Raw genomic sequence first — 13,606 nt, forward strand, 5'->3', positions numbered from 1 at the left:
AGGAGCTGCTTTATTTTTGGTAACTGGCGGTAAATCGCTCACAGACACTTTTCATTTAAATTTTTCTTCGGAGTGTCTGGTCGTGTCGTCGTATTGGCATTGATTTGTTCTTCATGATTAGAGATACCACCTTCTGGTCCAGTTTCGGGTTAAAAGAACCGGATTTTCTGCCTCTTCCTGGTAGCTCATCCAAAGAATAGTGTTTCCCAAACTGATTAATGACATGATGAATTCCAAACCGCTTCGCCAATTTTCGCCTAGTAATACCCTTCTCACTGCGCCATGTGTCCGAAACCTTAATTTTCACTGCCTTCTCAATACGCGACATTTTGAAAACGCAGAATTTCAACCGCACAAACAAGTAAACAAACAAAAGCTGACAGCCAAACGCACAGCATGCTGTGATCAGAGCAATAAAAACCATCACAAATACATGCGTACAACACAAATGTATGTAAATAGCTTATTTTCGATACACTCCTTAAGGTGAAATGTAGCGTCATAAAATGCGCGTAAAATTTTATCCGCTTCAGTTGAACGAACCGTCGCACAAAGCATACCAAGAAAAACGGACACATAGAAACAAGAACTTTTTTCAATGATTGAGCGCAGTGGGCTTACCTCTCGTTTTATTGGCTTGTAAAAAAGACTGGACGTAATGGATTTTTGAATCCTTCACACTTTGAATATATTCTAATTCAATCGTTATTGTTACACTAGAGCTATAAATCATGAGTAATTATGAATGACTAACATGAGGTTATATGTATATGTATTGACCAACTTGCTAACCATGTCTATGCCCGTTGTTTATCAATGTTATTCACATTGTTTGTATCACGATAATACTTGGTTTGTATTTCATTCAGTAGCTTGTCAATGATGAAGTTATAGTTTTGCTATAAAAATTGCTACAATCTAAAATAATACCTGTTATACGATATCACACAGCCAGGCTTTATTGCTTCAGCAACATCAATGCATTGAACTTAACAGAATTGGACATTATTAGCATTATAAATGACAGTTACTTAGAAAATAAACGTTTTCATACAATACCCATTTTATTGTATTCAACTCGTTTATTTCAACACAAAACCCAATGCTGCAGAAATTCGCGTCATAATTTTATATGTAAATTTTGCTCACGATATAATGCCACCGTGCCCACCGTGCATTTCTCACACCACCTCAATACGAAACAGCTGCGCGCAAGCAATAAAAAAAAATGCGGAAAAGTTTATGTAAACTTTTTCAAATTTCGGTTGTTTTAGCTAAAATTTTATAATTTGGAGTTGCATTTTCAAATTCTTTGTGAAATTCTGCTACAAACACTACTTTTCAGTTCTAAAATCATCCCCATGGAACGGAACAGTTACCGTTTATACATTTCAATAACCAATTACGGCTCGGCAAAGCAAAATTTCAAAATTCTAAGAATACTTAGTTATGATAAATTTGATTTCTAAAACTTAAGTGTTTTTGGTTTTTCGAAAATCGGTCTAGTTTTTGAATAATTGATCAAAAACGCGATATTCGCATTCCACCTTAATGCCCCGTTTACACTTCTGCTGGCTGCCAGCATGCTGGTGTCAGTGTACTGCCCTCTTAGGAAAAAAACGTTCAACGGTGGTCCTTCGTTGGTCTAATACTTTGGATCATTGGACCACAGTTGAACGTTTTTTCCTACGAGGGCAGTACACTGACACCAGCATGCTGGCAGCCAGCAGAAGTGTAAACGGGGCATAAGGAAGGTAAAAATTAAAATTGTTCAACATTTTTGTTAAATGTTTTTCGATACGATTTGTTGAAGAACGTAAAATCAAAATGGTGCTTAACAAAATACTACCGTGCTGGAGAAATGGCGAGTTTTTCGAGTCTTATTAGCAAGTTTTTTTTTGAAAGAGTAGATAATTGTTTACTTCTATACTTGTAGTAATTCTGTGATGGTCATGCAGAATACTCTGACTGCAACTACAAGGTAAACCCAGTTGAATAGCATTCGAATGCCAACTGTAAATGTTTAACACAACTGCACTAGACCACGAACCTTAGCCAAATTCAGAACTCACTCATAAGGTGAGTAAACAAACAGAGAGTAGGTGAAAGGCTTTGAAGTTTCCACAAGTGTAATCGAACTGAAACAAAAAGTTGTCCTAACGGAGCCGTGTGAGCAATTTAAAATGGGACTACCAGACGCCAGCAGCGGTTGTAATTATGCCAAAAACTGTATAGCCTCATGGAAAATTTTATTTTCTGGTGATGGTGATGGCAGTGGAAGCATATTCGCTGATGCATCGCCAAGGGAAAATGCAAATTCTGACCGCCAATGGATATCCTGTATCGATCGAAATTGGTAGCTAGTGCTGTTGGTAGTTAAATATTTTACTTGTGTAACATGCGGTTGCATTAAAGTAAGCAAGTCTATCTACACATCCTAGCTGGTTGGTGGAAAATTGCCCTCACCATTAGTTAAATTTGCTAACAATTAATTCATGTCTAACAAGAAACAGTGTGGTGTGGAGGCAATACATTATTAATAATGAAAATGGCTTATGTGAAATAACCGAGCCCCATTCCCAAGGCCTCTTGCCACTTGCTAGTCTCTATGCCAACACATACACACGAACACACCGGGTCCGAGGTGAAATGTTTTGCATATCACCACTCAAGCGTGCGAATCTGGGAATATGTTCGATTGGTGGCTTGTTATTGTCTGGTTTGGGGTTGGTTGAGGGGTACGTTTCCATCTATCGATATAATTCACTACTTGCACGTGTGTGTAAACATGCTGAGTCAACATTTCCCGAAGTTTCCGCTTTTATATGCACCAATAGATTTTTTTTCTTATTAATTTTTCATCAGTTGGAAAGAGTTGAGTATGTTTCCTAATATCAATTTCTATATTTGGACATTCAAAAGGATCAATATAATCATATTTTTCATACTGCCCTCATGAAGGTGGTTTGTTACTGCAATCCTTTTCGGAATTTCCACTTCCCCTTTTTCGTAGGGGATTCTTACGCACGATAAGATATTCACAACCAATGCTACGATCTTGCTGACAGTATCAATTCATTCTAGTTGGATTTTGTATTGCGTCCTTTCCCCGTTTATTCTACAGAGATACTTCAAACCAGACTCCCGGACACCGTCGAATGTAAAGTCTCATAGGATGTTTGGACGTATATTCAAAATCATACTGCAGGGGTATTTGGTTGTCGTACCCAGTAGCCAGTAGCGTGATTCACACATTTTTTAGACTATGCGGGAAATTTTGTGAGTGAAATAGAGCGTAACTTTTTCAATTATCAAGAGATTGAGAAATAGCAGTGTTTTTTCATTAATTAATTAAATGAATCATTTCGTTGAAGCCCAAATCACCAAATGGTGTAGAGCTTCCGTGCTGATGGTTTTCTCACCATTCCTCTTGAAAGCTTGAACTACCCGGTTGCAATCCTTTTCACTATACGGAGATCCATTCTGACCACTTGTTTTGTTCCTATCAACAGCTAAGGATTCGTTATTTCTATTCGATTTAAAACACGAGATACCGTAAATTGTGCCATTCACAGTTTCCTGTAAATACACGGTGGGGAAAAAGGATAGAAAATCTGTTTAATCCACCAAGTGGTGTAATGATGCCTTTCTCATAACAATCATTATATCATATATAATACTGTGGTAATCTTCAAAAGAATTTTCTTTGACTCTTGTTTGACCTTCTACAATGACAACCGATTGAGGTGGTTTTGAGGCTGATTTAGTATTTTCCTACGTTATTTGATTTGTTTCTTTGCACATTTGACGTAGAGTTCCGGAACCGACAAGTTCAGGAATTTTGTATGAGACCAGAAGACCTTTTATTTCCCTGTAATTCCGGAACCGGAAGTCGGATCCAAGTGAAATTCAGGAACTTTGTATGGGACCGGCATTTCATTTGAATCCAAATTTGTGAAAATCGGTTTAGCTCTGAGAAAATTTATTGACATTATTTGTCACATACACACATAATACACACACAGACATTTTGTAATCTCGACGAAATGAGTCGAATGGAATATGATACTCGGCCTCCGGGTGTCCGTTCAAAAGTTGTTGTTTTTTCAGTGATTGAATAGCCTTTCTATATGAGAAAGGCAAAACGCGACTTTACTCATTAATTTCATAGAAATCTATGTAAAAAAGACCGGTGGGTAATGTCAGAGACATAACTGGATGCCATGAATACGAAAACAACTGACATGTTCATTAACACTTCCGAATATCAATTAGTTGGTCAATTGTATGAATTATGCAAGCATTCCCCTTTTTCACATTTTTCTCAAAAAACAAAAAAGGCTTCACTTGATCTCGATTACTGTGAATTTCACACAGCGAAAAGTGCACAAATCTAACCAAACTGTTCTAGATTGGCACTATATTGAGGATATTTACCTTCGATTTGCGAACGACAAATCCTAATAGTTCTTTAGAAAACTTTTAGAGCCATTAGAACGGCTGATTTTGTGTGATGCTCTCCACCGTTGTCCAATTTTCCTTGTTTTTTCACCAATGCAAACAACTGGCAGCTGTGACGTAATCGCTGTTGTCGGAAGCGAAACTAGCTTTGCAAACGAAACAAAATACCTCTACTCGCAATGGCGATAGAATCCAAACTGATCCAATTTTTGTTAAGAGGTTTCTTTTTACATGATTTCGTCTGTAGCTTTTTCACTAATGGGCGGTCCTAACGGCTATAAAAATAGCAGCATATAGAATTTAAATTTCGATTATTTCATTTCGGATTTGAATTTCATTGAAAGAAACTATCAGGATGCTGTACGGGATTCATTCCTGCCTTTTAGAAGGACCAAATTGTGGAACTCACTACGATATTAAACACTGTTCCGAACATTTTTCTCGAACGATTTGTTGTTCAGCAGCAGATATTTTGTTCTCTTCTTGAGAACGCGTTCTGATTGGCTGGTGTTGAATGTTTTTGCTATACACGTTTAAGTTGAAAAATTTCGATTCTATTGGTAGTTAGATTATATAAATCCTTTCACAGAGCTATGAGCTTTCAAAATACGAGAAAGGCAAACCCGCCTTATGAATTATCCTCTTTGACACTCGTTTGTACCAAACATTTAAGAAAAGTTTAATTTTGAATTTTTCGAGATTATGTCACACAACTGAAAATTTTGTCATAAAATTGTGATCATATTTCCGATGGCATGTAGCAAAAATTATGTTGATTCGTTAGATACAACAAGAGATATTCACGATCAAAAACTTATCACTCTCTCAAAGGGTAAATTTTGAAAAGGCACCCCATAGTAAAGTAAGTCGTATTCACGACAAAATTTTAAAAGTGGATATTTCTTATGCAAAAATTATCGTAGAATTGATTAATGATAATTAGTCGAAAACTTCACTTTTGCCCCAATTTCTCATTACTTGGCTTTACTTTGAAGACTGACTTTAAAACTCCGAAAAAAAACTGAATTCGAATTAGTACACACAATGGGAATGACAGTATTAGCCCATTCAACTCGTTTTAACCTAATTTATTTTATATTTGGTTCAACTTTGATCGCATTCCGAAAGTAGTAGGCTGATTGTCATTGAATCTATTTGTAATCTACTCTGTAGGATTTTCTACGTAATATCAATCAATTTTAATCAACCGCAATCAGCCTCCTTTCGGAATGCGGAAGAAAGTTTAACCAATGACACGATTTATGGGAAAAACAGGGGTAGCATGGGTTAAACGGTAAAAGCTAGTTTCACATTGTATGTACTTGGATCGCTGAAGTTTTCTACGTAATATGGATCAACATTTTTAAGATCGTATTGAATCTCCTTTTGGATTGTAATTCAAACTTCAACTGAATATTATAACAAGGGAAAATGGGGTAAAACGTTACGTTATCGATTTGTTAGAGTTTTTTACTTTAGAAACTCTTTATCCAGTCTTCTGCAAGTAATTCGGTTTTATGTTACATAGTTAAACTTGAATGCAATACAGTACAAAACTTAAAATATTTAAAAGTTGAAATTTCAGTCCGAAAGACAAAGAGCGTAGAAGTCAACCAAAAACAAATTGAAGATCATTTAGGGGTTTAGCCAAAGTAGCAGAAACTTTACGTCTGCTTAGCGGTTCAAATTGAACTGCCGAGTTTAGCACTAAGCAGTTCAATCTGAACTGCTCTGCACTGATGAGTCAAAGACGAAACGTAAAAATAATGAAATTGAAGATGCCGAATTGCAAGAATTGTTGATCGTCTGCAAGTCATGGGAATGATTCAGAAGGTGGCAAAATTGGTTCTTCATGAGCAAAATGATAGACAGCAGAAAAAGCTGGAAACGGTGAACGGATTTTTACTTTCTCGGTTTGGGATTTTATTTGCCTTTTTTATAAATATTAAAAAAAGAATCGAATACGCTCAAACATTGGAAAATTTTTCCCGATAGGCCGAGTCTCCTATACAAATCAATTCAGCTCAACGAACTGAGTAAATGTCCGTGTGTGTGATGTTTACAAAGAGGTCGAGACCTCAGAGATGACGGGACCTATTTTGATTAAACTAGCTTTTTATCGTTAAAATCCATTCTTTTCTACCGGAGATATCGATATTTTTGTGTTAGAGACTTTTCCCCTTATTCCAGTAGTAGGATGATAAAGTAATGCTTCGGAGAAAAATAAAACACGATTTTCAATACTGCATTATGCAATTGTTTCTTAGCTCATAAAAGAATATACACAGCACCGTTTTTTATGACGTTTCGTTTTAAGCACGGTTCGTACTTGGCAACATAATCGTTCGAACATGACATATGTATTAGAAAGATGGCAGTATTTTCAAAGCAATTTCATATTTATATTGATTTATACTGTTTGCAGCAATAATTGCTGGAAGAAAACAGCTATTTCACATCAATATACCATTAGAAAAAGTTCGTCGAGGTAAGCAAATTTGTGTGTGAAAAATAATTTTGGTAATTTTTCTCGGAGATGGCTTAAAGCCATCGTCCAAGTACCATGCGCGCTGGTGGTTTTAGGAAATTTTGAGCAATTTTCCTAAACCAAAAACCATTTGCAGGACAAAAATGGCCACAAGATTTGGAGGATTTTCCGAGTCTTATCAAAAATAGCTCTGAAAAATGAGTGTTTGTGACCTTTCACAATTATTACTGAAGCGGATTTTCTTCAATTCATTGAAAAATTGATCTTATTCTGTGAAAAACTTAGAAAACTTTACAAAACTAATATTATTCCGTTTATAAATTGAATTAGCATCGTTGCAAAACAATTTGTATATCATTTAGTACTTCCAAATCGTCAAAATACGACGACATCGGTTGTATGATATTCATTGATTCTCCATGAAAAGCATGAAAAGCTTTTCTAAAAATGTGTCGGAATGTAATCCTTGTAACCAGCATAAGGTTAATTTGAAAAAAAAATCATGTCATCGCATTATTTTTCCAAATAATTGTGATAGAGAACAAAAACTCTCATTTTTCAGAGCTATGTTTGATAACACTAGGAAAATCTTCCGAAATTTTCAATGATCTGTATGTTTTTTGGTCTTGGCAAATTTTACAAATTTTTCATCGAAAATTTCCTAAAACCACCCGCGCGCATGGTACTTGGACGATGGCCTTAACTGATTTCTTAACTTAGAGTCATATGAACAGCTCATATGCTCCCATATAAGGTTTCTGAAGTTCATTTGGATCCGCCTTCTGGTTCCGGAACTACATGATGATATATGTAATGAAATTAAAATAATCTCACTCATTTCGCTAGTAGATGGCAGAACCGATTTCGTCTATCTAACATTTAATTGAAAGGTCTTAAGGTGCCATAAAAACTACTTGATTTTTTAATCAGATCCGACTTCCGATTCTGGAGATACAGGGTGATTAGTGTAAAAATTTTACATAAATTTATCGGGTTTATCGGCTTCACAGATTTTGAGAGTCGTAGATCAAATAAACTTTTTTCAGTTTTACCGATATTCGGTTTTCGATCCCGGAAGGTACCAAACACTTTTTTATTTTGAACGCACTATGATTTCTATTATCTATAAGATGGCTACACTGATTTTCAAAAATTTCGAATCTAAATGGTTTACAATCCATTAGGCAAATTTAACTGACTTCGGCTAAACCGATTTCCGATTTCCGTGTCCAAAACTATCGGGAATAGAGAAGCTAAAAGAAGGTCAAAACGAAATTATTCAACAAAAATTAAAATAAACGTATGGTCCCATACAAAATTCATGAACATACGAACTATGTTGGTTTATGCTGGTCTCTGAATACTGTTTCTGGAAGTACCATGAATAATGGCAACAACTTTAAAGAGATACTCACTTCTACATCTCGTGGAATGCTTACTCGATTGTCACACGTTTAGATTGAAAGGAATAATTTTAAGGTTTCAGACAGTTTCTATCTTCGATTCGTCTTGCAGTTTAAAAATTACAAGATAATGAATGATTGAAATTTCATATTGTCATTTAGAAAGTTGATTATTAAAATGATTAAAACATCGAAGAATATGCACGCAAAAAACACATGCGGATGATAAAAAAGGTATTACACTGGGGTCTCTTTGCACGCGGTTTTTGTATACGGTTGCTTTTTACGTGGCTTTTTTAAGCGGATTTCCGAAGTTACGCGGATTTCCAAAGTTAGGTGGTTTTTTATGCGGATTTCCAAAATTATGCGGTTTTTTTTGCGTGATTTTTTTTGCCTTTCTCATATAGAAAGGTTACCCAAGTAGCAATCCGCAATTAGTTCTGATAAGACAAAGTCCAAACTATGTTGCAACAAGAGCACGAATATGTTTTTTATGTTACACTGGTTAAAACATGGTGACAGCAATGTTTCATCATAACATAACTAGTTACGAAATAGTTATTTAGGTTTCCAATCATAGCATCTTTGTGTCATATTGAATTAAATATAATTTATAAGCTATCGTTACTTATTCCTAACATATCTTTAATCACAACAATGCTTCTAGCTACTAGTTGAAAATAAGTTTATTTGACTTCAACAGTAGCAACCCGTAACTAGTTTTGATACCACTTAACCCAACTGTGTTGCAACAAGAGCACGAACATGTTTTTTATGTTATACTGGTTAAAACAAGGTGACAGCAGCGTTTCTTTATAATGTAAACATTGAACTACCTATCACTTGTAAGTTATCGTTACTTAATTCTAACATGTCTTTAATCACAGCTATGCTTTTAGCTACTAGTTGAAAAAAGGTTTATTTTCCTTTGCGGAACCATTATAAATACGTTAGCGTATATGTGAATCGTTTCTGTGAATTGATGTAGCAATAATTTAGATATTTTAAGATTATAACATACAATTTCTGCGTTTTTTTTTTTTTATTATTCAATAATGTAATATAATTTTAGGCACACTGCTTAAGCTCTAAGATGCCAAAGGTATTTTCTAATCTTACTTAACGACTAACTTAAAACTATAATAGTATCATTAGACTATGTCGTCTCGGGTTCTCGTAAATCGTAATGGCGATCGGCAGTGGTCGATGAATTGAGTGTTGCATGAGTCTTCCAGATGGCGTTGGTCCGTGTGGGTCCGCGGGAAACACCCCCAGGCTACGAAGGCCCGGCGGGTGGCCCGCATGCTGGTTTTCGACATGAGCGGTCTTCCGTGGGCGGTAATGATGATATTGCCGAAGAGAATGAAAGAGAAGTAAATATTGTGGAAAACGTGGCAAAAAAGGGGATGTGGGCACAAAATGTTTGAAAACGAGAGAGATCTAATTAGTTGCCATCGAGATGGAGAAGAGACAGGGAAGGGGGAACGAAAAAGTTAGTAACAAAAAAAAAGATCTTGTTAGTTCCAATGAAGATGGTGGACAGGGACGGGGATCGAGAGAATCGGGCGGATGTTAGTGTCGAACCTGTAGGTGGATATTATACTTTCTGAGCGAGGAATAACACATTACACTTGTATATAAATGTGTTTGAGCTACTGGTATATGAGAAGCATATATAAACTATCCCGACTCGCCAACACATCCCGAACCGGAACCTCAGGCGGTCTACCTCGGGCCCTAAGGGATTCCAGTAGCTTCGACCTGGCGTCACGATACTCTACGCACGATCACACGACATGCTCGATGTCCTGATAACCGTCGCCACAGGTGCAGAGCCCGCTCTCCACGATCCCGATACGCCGGAGATGTGCGTTGAATGTGTAGTCATTAGACATGAGCCGAGACATAACACGAATGAAATCGCGACTCACGTTCATCCTCCTGAACCAAGGTTTCGTCGATACCCTAGGAATAATGGAGTGTAGCCATCGTCCCAGTTCGTCATTCGTCCATGAAGTTTGCCAACTTTCGAGAGTTTTCTGACGAGAGATACTGAAAAATTCATTGAAGCAGATTGGTCTTTCATAAATATCACCTTCTAATGCGCTCACTTTAGCCAATGAGTCTGCCTTTTCATTGCCCGGAATGGAACAATGCGAAGGGACTCAGACTAACGATATTGAATAAGACCGTTCAGATAAAGTTCGCAAGTGTTCCCGTATTTTCCCCAGGAAATATGGGGGATACTTTCCTGGCTTCATTGCCCGGAGAGCTTCTATTGAGCTTAGACTGTCCGTCACAATGAAGTAATGGTCTTTGGGCAAGGTTTCAATGATCTCGAGGGTGTACTGAATAGCAGCTAATTCTGCGACGTAAACTGAAGCCGGATCACTGAGTTTGTACGAAGCGGTGATGTTTTGATTGAAGATGCCGAAGCCTGTGGACCTGTTGATGTTTGATCCGTCAGTGTAAAACACCTTTTCACAGTTGACTGTTCTAAATTTGTTATAAAAAATATTTGGGGCTACTCGAGGGCGTACGTGATCCGGAATTCCACGAATCTCTTCTTTCATGGATGTGTCGAAAAACACAGTTGAATTAGAAGTATCCAAGAAATGAGCACGGTTGGAAACAAACGAAGAAGGATTAATATTCTGAGCCATGCAATCAAAATACAAGGACATAAAACGGGTCTGAGAATTGAGCTCGACAAGCCTTTCGAAGTTTTCAATCACCATCGGATTCAAGATGTCGCATCAGATTAGCAATCGATATGAGAGATCCCAGAATCGATTTTTCAATGGTAAGACGCCCGCGAGCACTTCGAGGCTCATCGTATTGCTCTCGTCGACTGCATGCAACCTAAGGCAATACGCAAACAACGATACTGAATTCTTTCCAGTTTAATCAATTTCTGCGTTGATTCAGATAGCTATCGATAGGTTTGTCCAACGTAACGCTAACGAAAATGCAACCAAAACAACTTTTATTGGCTTGAATATGGCGAACACAATATGGAGTCAAGAAGTGTATGAAACATAAATAAAACCAGGATATTACTTTTTTCAAAACTATTTTTTGCCGAAAATAGGGAAAGGCAGAATAGTCATTTTTGTTCTATGCACTGTCATAAACACGAAGAAAATAATATAGGGTTTGAACATCGATTGTGATAATATTATAATTATCATGATATATGAATTTGAAATAATGAAAAATCACTCTACTTGGATTAATTTTGAGCATTCTGAACTTAGGGTTTTTTCGTTATCTATTGTTCATATCTTCATAAACAGATTTTAATTGAAGGCGCATAAAAAACATTTAATTAAAATTTATTTCCGCTCGACAGTTTTAAAATCGTTGTGAAATTTGTACCTTGTATAAAATTCGTAATTTCAAATACTATACTATCTTTTTATTGTTGATAGAAAAGCATTATGGATTCATTCAATGTTGATAATGCCGATGGCGACAAAGTTTCAACTAGTTTACTTGAAAACATGTTATTTTTAAGTTATGGAAAAATAAGTTATTTCAGTATGGCATTACAACGTAACGACAACTTATTTTTAGCCGACATAGAAACTAGTAGAAACTGCGCTTTTTAGGTCACGCAAGTGGTTAGATGTTAGTAACTATAATTCAAATTTCTGGTTGCAAAATAGTCATAAATAAGCTAGCATAACAAAAATTGTTACTTGGGTATGTAATCACTTGAAAAACTGACTAGTGAAAAAGTGTCATATACCATTCGACTCAGTTCATCGAGCTGAGCAATGTCTGTGTGTGTATGTGTCAAATATTCTCACTAGGTTTTCTCGGAGATGGCTGAACCGATTTTGACAAACTTAGATTTAAATGAAAGGACCACGAGCCCATTCGGAATTCCTGAATTTCATCCGGATCCGACTTCCGGTTCCGGAGTTATAGGGTAAAGTGTGTTCAAAATTGTACACCGTCACTTAAACCGGCGAAACAAAAAACGTAAAAAACGTTCTAGACTGGTTTCAAAACTACACAAATCGATAGTCATTATCAGTAGGCAACTAAACAAACCGATTCCGGTTATCCTGGTTCCCGATATCCGGTTCCGGAAGTACCGGAAATAGTGGTCATATATACCAAAATGGATCTCACTCACTTTTCTCAGCGATGGTTTGACCGATTTCCACAAACTTAGATTCAAACGAAAGGTCTTCCGGTCCCATATGGAATTCATGAATTTCATCCGGATCCGACTTCCGGTTCCGGAGTTATAGGGTAAAGTGTGTTCAATATTGTACACCGTCACTTAAACTGGTGGAACTAAAACCGTAAAAAATGTTATAAACTGTACTCTAAACCGTTATTCCCAATCTTAGAGTCAATTGAAAGGTTTTATGGTCCTACCAAAAATTACTACATATTTTCGGATGCAACAAACATTTAAATCGTAATTTAGAGTGCGTACTAGTAGAGTTTGTACGTCATGTTAGTTGGTGGTCGTACGAACCGACTTTGATTATACCGGTTCTCGGGTTCCGGTGCCGGAAATACATATAATAGTGAACGCACTCGGTTTTCTAATGAATGACCTAACCGATCAGAGAACTGTTTCATTCTTCATGTTAAAATAGTTAACGCACAAACAACCTCTTTGTTTCTTTCGAAAATCGAAGAGAAAAATTTTGAATAGAATACCACAATATTATACATGAGAAAGGCATCATTACACCACTAGGTGGATTAAAACAGGTTTTTTGGCTTAGAAATGCATGAAACTTCAAGATTTGGTGTTATCCTGAACCCCGAAATTTAAGTCAACTTTTTGACACAAAACTATGTACAGATTACACCAGATCTCGACGTTTCATGCATTTCTAAGACACTCGGCATCAAAAAAAATTTCGATTCGGGTCTCAAAATTTTTCTATGTCACAAGTCGATTTTCACAAAAAAATTTTTTTTGAGATTACACCAGATCTGGACGTTTCATGCATTTCTAAAACATTTGGCATGAAAAAATGTTCTTCCATATGGTGGATTTCCGCAGTTATGCGGTCTCAAATTTCTAATTCGCCAAATTTCCCAAAGGCGATTGCCACAAAAAAAAACTTTTTTTTTAAAGATTACACCGTTTAACGTTTTATGCTTTTCTAAGATATTCAGCATCAAAATTTTTTTTCCCCGCGTAAAAAGAGACCTCAGTGTATCTCACTGTTAGGTGGATTAAGTACTTTGTACAGTGTACATTTTCTCCATTGCCGAAGAA

General features: G+C 36.5%; 1 protein-coding gene across 1 annotated transcript in view; it reads left to right on the plus strand.

The window, feature by feature from the left end:
• Positions 1-13,606, plus strand: part of LOC131438495 (lactosylceramide 1,3-N-acetyl-beta-D-glucosaminyltransferase A-like) — a 105,822-nt gene that overhangs the window by 65,582 nt on the left and 26,634 nt on the right. The window lies entirely within an intron of this gene.

Source organism: Malaya genurostris, chromosome 3, assembly GCF_030247185.1.
Source record: "Malaya genurostris strain Urasoe2022 chromosome 3, Malgen_1.1, whole genome shotgun sequence".
Classification (NCBI taxonomy): domain Eukaryota; kingdom Metazoa; phylum Arthropoda; class Insecta; order Diptera; family Culicidae; genus Malaya; species Malaya genurostris.